Source organism: Symphalangus syndactylus, chromosome 10 (assembly GCF_028878055.3).
Source record: "Symphalangus syndactylus isolate Jambi chromosome 10, NHGRI_mSymSyn1-v2.1_pri, whole genome shotgun sequence".
NCBI lineage: Eukaryota > Metazoa > Chordata > Mammalia > Primates > Hylobatidae > Symphalangus > Symphalangus syndactylus.
In genome coordinates, this window is record NC_072432.2 from 92,178,926 (window position 1) to 92,187,639 (window position 8,714).

The window sequence follows — 8,714 nt, forward strand, 5'->3', positions numbered from 1 at the left end:
AGGAGTGGTGAGAGTGGACATCCTTATTCTCAAGGGGAATGCTTCTAGCTTTTGCCTGTTCAGTATGATATTCACTTTGAGTTTGTCATAGATGGCTCTTGTTATTTTGAGGTATGTCCCTTCTATGCCTTGTTTGTTGATGGTTTTTATTGTGAAGGGATGTTGAATTTTACCAAAAGACTTTTCTGCATCTATTGAGATGATCATATGGTTTTGTTTTTAATTCTGTTTATGTGGTAAATCACATTCATTGATTTGTGTATGTTGAACCAAACTTGCATGCCAGTAATAAAATCTACTTGATTGTGGTAAATTAACTTTTTGATGTGCTGCTAGATTCCATTTGCTAGTATTTTGTTGAAGATTTTTGTGTCTCTGCTCATCAGGGGTATTGGCCTGTAGTTTTGCTTTTGTGTGTGCCTTTGCCAGATTTTAGTATCAGGGTGATGCTGGCTTTGCAGAATGAGTTACGAAGGAGTCTCTCCTCCTTGACTTTTTCTAATAGAATTGGTATCAGTTCTTCTTTGTAAGTCTAGTAGAATTCAAATGTGAATCCGTTTGGTCTGGGGCTTTTTTTGATTCATAGATTTTTTTTTATGACTGATTCAATTATGGAACTCAATATTGTTCTGTTCAGGGTTTTAATTTTCTCCTGATTCAATCTTGGGAGATTGTGTGTTTCCAGGAATTGTTCCATTTCCTCCAGATGTTCTACTTTGTATACATAGAAGTGTTAATAATAGTCTCTGAGGATCTTCTGTATTTCTGTGGGATTGGTTGTTATGTCACCTCTGTCTTTTCTTATTGTGCTTATTTGGACCTTCTCTTTATCTTTGTTAATCTGGCTAGCAGTATATCAATCTTGTTTATGCTGTCAAAGAGCCACCTTTTGGTTTTGTTGATTCTTTGTGTGGATTTTTGGGTCTCAATTTTGTTTAGTTCTGTTCTGCCTCCCTCTCTTTCTCCCTTCTTTACTTTTCCTCCCTCCCTCCCCCTCTCTTTCTCTCTCTTTTTCTTTCTTTCTTTCTTCCCTCCCCTTCCCTCCCTTCTCTCTTCTTCTTTCTTCCCTCCCTTCTCTCTTTTTCTCTTTTCCTTTCTCTTTCTTTCTTTCTTTCTTTCTTTCTTTCTTTCTTTCTTTCTTTCTTTTTCTTTCTTTTCTTTCTCTCCTTCCTTTCTTTCTTTTTTCTTTCCTTCCTTCCTTCCTTCCTTCCTTCCTTCCTTCCTTCCTTCCTTCCTTCCTTCCTTCTTTCTCTCTCTCTTTCTTTCTTTTTTTCCTCTTTCTTTTTTCTTTCAATAGAGCCTTGCTCTGTTATCCAGGCTGGAGGGGAGTAGCATGATCATACCTCACTGCAGCCTTGAACTCCTGGACAAAAGCAATCCTCCCACCTCAGCCTTGCAAGTAGCTGGGACTACAGGCACACGCCATCATGCCTGGCTAATATTTATTTTTGTTTTTACTTTGGTAGAGACGGAGTTTTGCAGTGTTGCCCTGTGGAGTCTTACCACCTTGCCCAGGCTGGTCTCAAACTCCTGGACTTAATCATTTTTCCACTTTGGCCTCCCAACCTGCTGGGATTACAGGCATGAGCCAACATGCCCAGTCCTAGTTATTTCTTTTCTTGTGCTAGCTTTAGAGTTGTTTTTTCTTGTCTTTCTAGCTCCTTTAAGTGTGATGTTAGATTGTTAATTTGAGACCTCTCTACCTTTTGAGTTAGGCATTTAGGGCTATTAACTGTCTTGTTGACACTACTTTTGTTGCATCCCAGAGATTTTGGTATGTTGTGTCTCTGTTTCCATTTATTTCAAATAATTTTTTTATTCCTGCCTTAAATTCATTGTTTAGAAGCCAATCCAGTGCAAATTATTTAATTTCCATGTAATTGTGTGGTTTTGAAAGATCATCTTGGTATTGATTTCTGTTTTTATTCCAGTGTAGTCCAAGAGTGTGATTGGTATTATTTTGAATTTTTTTGAATTTATTAAGACTTGGTTTATAGTTGAGCATGTGGGTGTTCTTGGAGTGTGTTCCATATGCAGATGAGAAGACTATATTCCGTTGTCAGTGGGTGGAGTATTCTATAGATGTCTATTAGGTACAATTGGTCAAGTGTTGAATTTAAGTCCAGAATTTCTGTGTTAGTTTTCTGCCTCAGTGATCTGTCTAACACTATCAATGAGGTTTGTGGTAGTGGAGGTGATAATTCTTATAAAATAGATGATAAAGTTGATAAAGAGGTTGCCCAAAAAACTCTGAGAAGTCAAACTCTCAGCATAAGAATGAAGAGACCTGAGATAAGCTGAGAAAAATTATAACAGTTTTGATGAATCCTTAGAGTGTATTGTTCTGATTCATGATCTTCCAGCATTAGTGTCCATCAGTCTGGTGGCACTCAGCAAGTCTATTACTTCTGTTAAAGCAGACTACTAACAGTATTACTAGTTGCCGTTATGATGACAATGCTAGAACCCATCAGCTGCTGTGTTAAGGGCTTTATATACATCATCATTTCAAATTCTGACAACAATCTTGTGACTATCATCACTCCTGTTTAATAGAACACAATGATGAAGCCCAAAGGTTAAACAATGGGCCCACATTTTCCAGTACAGACCAATAGAGCTGATTTGAAGTCTTGTGGGGTGGTTGATCAAGAAAGGAAGCCACCATATCCTACGTGACACTGGCCTTTTATGGAAGTACCCAACAGTGCTGTGAAGGCCTTCCTCCTCTCCCAGTTTCCTTCTGGACTTGCACTTTCATCACTTAAAGCTCAATTTTTTACATTGCCAAATGCTCTTCATTCTGACAGAGGAAGCATATTTAGCTATGATCAATCTGCTTTCATTAAATCTTTAGTGATGCAGAGGAAAGCGAAAAACCACTTGAAGCAGACATCAGGGACCTGGGTATCTAAACAGGCTCTATTTCTTACTAGCTTCGTCATCTGAGGCCACATGGCTTCCCCTTCTCCCATTTTGGTTTCCTCATCGGGAAGCAGGAATAAATGTTTCCTTTGCAGTGTAGTTGTGAAGTACCATTGATACAATGGATCTAAAAGTTCTTTGTAAAAAGTAAATTCTCATAAAAAGACAAAATATTCTTTGTTCTTGGGCTAAAAGATTATTTTTAGTTTGTTATAACCAAGTCAATACTAGTACACATCATTATTATCCTCATACATGAAAATAAGAAAAAAATCCACAGTCTCTTCATGCAGAAATAGCAGTTAACACATTAGTGTAGATCCTCCCAGAACTTTTATTAAAATGAAAGATACTTGGCCAGGCACGGTGGCTCATGCCTGTAATCCCAGCACTTTAGGAGGCTGAGGCAGGCGGATCACGAGGTTAGGAGATCGAGCCCATCCTGGCTAACATGGTGAAACCCTGTCTCGTCTCCACTAAAAATACAAAAAAATTAGCCAGGCACGGTGGCGGGTGCCTGTAGTCCCAGCTACTCGGGAGGCGGAGGCAGGAGAATGGAGTGAACCCGGGAGGTGGAGCTTGCAGTGAGCCGAGATCACGCCACTGCACAATAGCCTGGGTGACAGAGTGATACTCCGTCTCAAAAAAAAAAGAAAAAATGCTCTTGCTATTGTAATTATAATTTTGTAAAAACCAGTTGTTATTGATGCTGTGCTGTTCTACACTGACAAGATGGAGAAAGGAAAGAGATTGAGGGCAGTAGGTTGACCAGGTAGGAGAGGGGGCTAAAGAGGAACAGGGGTACATTTACTCAGAAGCCACCAGACTGGTAGCTAGTTGGGTAATCAGTTATAAGCAGTTAGTTAGAGCAAAGAAACACTAAAAATGGAAAACATTTTTAATATTTTACTAAAGTAAAACATATAAATATTCTTTCATTTGACAGTATTTTGAAGGGACAAGGCCTCTTTTAAGACATGTGACATCTAATAGGAGTTGTGTGTGGTCATTTAAAAAGTCAGTGGTTTTCAGTCCCAACAGCTTTAAAGTAGAGCCAGAACTGAAGGACAGTTGGGCAACAATCTGAGTTCAGAATTATTCTAGATTTAACAAAATTTTCCAATTATTTTACACTTGCCTCACCTGTATGAAACTCTAAGATTGTTTTGTATTTGCTTTGTTTTCTAAGCAACTTGTCTTTACTGTTTATGGAAAGCATTCAGTTTGGATTTTGGACAACAGCAATTCTTTCCCTCATTCATATTTCATTGCTTTACATAATTACAAAAACAAGTGCAACTAGCAAAACCAGCTTGTGGACAAACATATCTGCCTCTTGGTAAACCTAAACTGTGGAAGCAGAACTGCCCCAGGGACCTTAAAACCTGACTCCTGAGGAGGCAGTCACTTTGCTTTAGGCAGTGCATGTAACTGAGAGGAAGGCAAGCATGGGAAAAGCCAGTTTTGAGGATTTCTCATACATTGCAAAAACAACTGTGTCCATCAGGACCCTTTTGCTGCAAGTAACAGAAACCCTCACAAAAGCTGGGTTTTAAAAAAAAAAAGGAGATTTATTCAGAGATAAAGCAGTCTTCATGGTTAGTCAGGCATGGTGTCTCATGCCTTTGTAATCCCAGTGCTTTGGGAGGAAGAGGAAGGTGCATCACTTGAGGCCAAGAGTTCTAGACCAGCATCGGCAACATAGCAAGACCTTGTCTCTACAAAAAAAAATTAAAAAATTAGCCTGGTGTGGTGGCATGAACCTATAGTCCTAGCTACTTGGGAAGCTGAGGAGGAAAGAACATTTGAGCCCAGAAGTGGGAGGCTGCAGTGAGCTATAATCTCACCACTGCAGTCCAGCCTAGGTGACAGAGCAAGACCCTGTCTCCTTAAAAAAGAAAAAAAAAAAGAAAAGAAAGAAAAAGAAAAGAAAAAAAGAAAGGCTAGTTGAATCAGTAGTTTAGCAGTGTCACTGGACCCCAGATTATTTCCATTGCTCCACTCTTCATCCACAGCATCAGCTTCCTCTTATGACTGGGGCCAACAGCTGGACATCTCGTTTCCTTTTCCTCACTGGTAGGAGAGAGAACAGGTGTCCATCTGCAATTAAGTCCTTCCCTTCTCTCTGACAAGTTCAAGTTGGGTCTCATACCTGCCCCTGGACAAATTAATCATCATCATCAAAGGAATGGCATCTGGTGATTGGTTTAGAATATCAGCATCCACTTCTGGAGCTGGGGATGAGTTCGGTTTCCCATTCCTGTGAATCTCATGATTTGTGTGAACACCTGAACAAAACCAGATCCTATGAAGGAAGAAGTGGTGAGGAAAGCATGCTTGGAGAGATGGCTACTTCACATTACTGCCTCACGCCAGGTCTGTTTCCTCAGATGCCAGGATTGTACATTCCCAAGCCATCTTGGTCAACACGGTATCATCCACCTACTCTGCAAAGGGAGAAACTAGTCTTCCTTTAATTCAGGGTCACAAATATTGATGGGTTCTCCCAGGGCCTGGAGCCCCGCCCGCACTTCCCGGGGTTATTCCCTGGCCCATCCTACAAGGAAGCATTTTATAGCTGCTCTCCCTTCAAAGCTCCAACACCTGCTCCCCCTCCCTCATAGTCTAGCTGATGTCTTCCTCTCAAACTTCACAAAGAAGCTTCAAGCTGCAGACTAGACCTTCCCCTCATCAACTTTACCCTGCAGCTGCCTCTGCCCACATGCTGTTTCCTGGGTCTCAGTGGGGGACTTGGCTGCTCTCTCAGGCCAACCTTACCATCCGCTAGCTCCTGGACCCCAGCCTCCCTCACCTTCTCAGGACCTTTTCAGGCTGGCTCTGCATCCAGTCCCTCTCTCTGTAACTCCAAAGGCACACAAAGGTGCTGGAATCTTGCATCTTAAAAACAGAGTGAACCAAAGCCAAAAAAAAAAACTCTTCCCTGACCTTCTCCCTCCAGTTACAATCTTGTTTTTCCATACAACATATCTTTAAAGTGCTGTTTAGAGGCACTGTCTCCACTTTCTCAGTTCTCATTCTCTTAATTCACTGTCATTGAGCTTTTGAACCCATCACTCCCCAAAATGGTTCTAATCAATGTGATTAATGACTTCTTTCACCAAATCTGGTCACTTGTTGCTTATCTGACCCTATCCTTTAGCACTTTCTTCAACCTCTCACTTTCTCCGCCAGCTTCTATAGCACACCCTCTCCTAGGTGGATTTCCTTCCCTAGTCACTTGCTGTTCCTCCATCTCCTCTCTTTGAGGATGGCCAAGATTGATTTGGGACCTTATTCTTTTCCCCTTCCCTCCCCTCCACTTCTCTTTCTTTTCCTCTCCCCATCCTCTTTCAATATTCACGTGGCCCAGCTTATCTGTTCTACTCCCTGTTTAAAGTCATTCCTTGCTGATGATTGGCAGGTTTACAGTTCCAATCCTGATCTGTCCACTAAGCTTCAGGCTTGTAGAGGCAGCTGGTTGCCTCTATACTCTGCTAAAACGTCTAATAGCATCTCCACCTCACATGCCCCAAACAGAACTTTGGGTTCCTTCCACCTCTGTCCCTCAAACTCATTTCTCCTCTAGACTGTCTATCAACTTAGGAAATGACACCACCATCTACTACACTGTGGCTCCAGTCTCATACAGGAATCAGTCTTGATTCCTCTTGTCCTGTGCTACTCCCTTCGTATACTCCATCAGTGAGTCCTGTCATCTTCCCCAAGACAGCCTCAATTCATCCTCTTTTCTTTATCTCTAGCTCCAAGCTGCAATCATCTCACGGAATTACTGTGAGAACCTGGTACAATTTCTATTCTGCACAGAGACCAGAGTAATCCACAAATATTAAGTCAGATCATCTCACTCCCTTTTGTAAAAACCCTTTTGTGGCTTCCTGTTGTGGGCAGAACGAAATCAAGACAGCTTATCATGGCCTAAGAGGACTTACCGGAGCTGGTCATGACCCCTTCTGACCTCATTTGGTGAAATTGGGCCCTGGGCACACTGACCCTCTGCCTGTGAAAACGCAGACTCATGCCCACCCAGTATCTTTCAAGTTTCTCTGCTCCTGATTTGTACAAGATTTTATCTTTCTCATTACTAAGGTCTCAGCCTAAAGGTCACCTCCTCAAGGTCTTCCCTGACGACCCAGTCTAAATTAGCTCCTTGCCCCCATCACTTCCTACTCTTAATTTTGTTCTACTTCTGTTCTAGAACTTAACGCTGTTTTGATTATCTTCCCATCCATTTCTAGACTGTAACCACCAGGGAGGCAGAATACTTTATCTTGTTTACTATTGTTAAATGAAATTTATGGGAGACTTGTTTTGGACTGGGCTCCTGCACTAGGCCCAGCAGACCAGAAGGGAGTCATTCATGTTAAATGCCACATAATCAAACTGAACTCTGAAATAGGCCAGCTTTCTAATTAAAAAAAATAGAGAGCGAATGAGATTCACAGCAACTAATCAAAAGGGGAGCAGCTTACCTTGAGATGGTATGACCAGGAGGTCCCTTCTGCTTTAACACGATCAGGGTACTAAACTTGAAACAAACCATCTGCTTTTTGTTCTCTGTTTCTGTTTTCTTCAGCCCTTTTCCGCCTATAAAGCCAGCCTCCTCTGCTCAGCTCATCGGAAAACCCATTTTATTTTATATGATGAGATGTTGCCTGATTCTAGAACTATTAATAAAAGCCAATTAGATCTTTATACTAAATTTGTTGTAATTTTGTTTTTTGATTCTATGGTGGTCTCATCACCTAGAACAATAATAGAAGCAAATAGCAATAATAATTTAATGAATAATTCTGTTTGCCTGACTCACATCCCACTTTCAGAAAGGAATAACCTCCTGGGAGTAGCCAGCAGAGGTCCCAGGACAAGTAGCCATGGGAGTTGCCTAATCTTCTTTCACTCACCACTTAAATCACTTAGCAAATATTAATTGTCAGGTTGTGGGCTAAATACTGCAGGAACCCAGATAAAGAAATCACAGTTTTTGTCATTTCAAGAACTCACAGACTAGTGGGTGGTGGCAGACTAAGAGGGTAGAAAGTTACAGTGTTGCCGTTTGATAAATACAATAGGAGAGGGAAGCACAGGCTCCTATTGCAGCTCACAGAAGGAGCACCTAAGTCACATGAGGTCAAGGAAAGCTTCCTGGAAGAAGTGATACTTCAAGCAAGTCTTAGAAGCAGTGGGTGAAGAAGGGGTGGGAAGTGGGAAGGAACGCTCTAGGGAAGGGAGAAACAGAGGCACAGAGGGGATGTGGAAGATGACCAGGAGGTGGCATGGAAACAATGTGGACAGCTCAGTAGAGACCATATCACAAACAGCCTTGTTACAACAACAAAAATAAGAACAGTGTCTAACGTTTACTGAGGGCTTACCATGTAATGGGCACTGAGTTAAGCATATCACCTGTGTTTTCTCAGTTAATCCCTGCTACAACCCCAAGTACGCTTTATTACTGTGCACATTTTATTGAAGGGGAATGTGAAGATGTTACTGGAAAGGGATCTCGGTCCAGAATCCAAGAGAGAGTTGTTGGATCTCATGCAAGAAAGAATTCCAGGGGTGTCCATAGAGCAAAGTGAAAGCAAGTTTATTAGGAAAGTAAAGGAATAAAAGAACGGCTACTCCATAGGCAGAGCAGCCCTGAGGGATGCTGGTTGCCCATTTTTATGGTTATTTCTTGATTATATGCTAAACAATGGGAGGATTATTCATGAGTTTTCCAGGAATGAGGTAGGCAGTTCCAGGAACAGAGGGTTGCTCCCCTTTTT

The 8,714-nt window shown here is 41.5% G+C and overlaps 1 long non-coding RNA gene across 1 annotated transcript; it reads right to left on the minus strand.

Moving 5' to 3' along the window:
* Positions 1–4,814: 4,814 nt before the first annotated feature.
* LOC134731654 (uncharacterized) lies at positions 4,815–5,211 on the minus strand. The gene is made up of 2 exons (XR_010114111.1): positions 5,078–5,211; positions 4,815–4,998 (listed from the first exon to the last, which is right to left on the minus strand). It is a non-coding gene; the product is annotated as an uncharacterized lncRNA (long non-coding RNA).
* Positions 5,212–8,714: the final 3,503 nt, after the last annotated feature.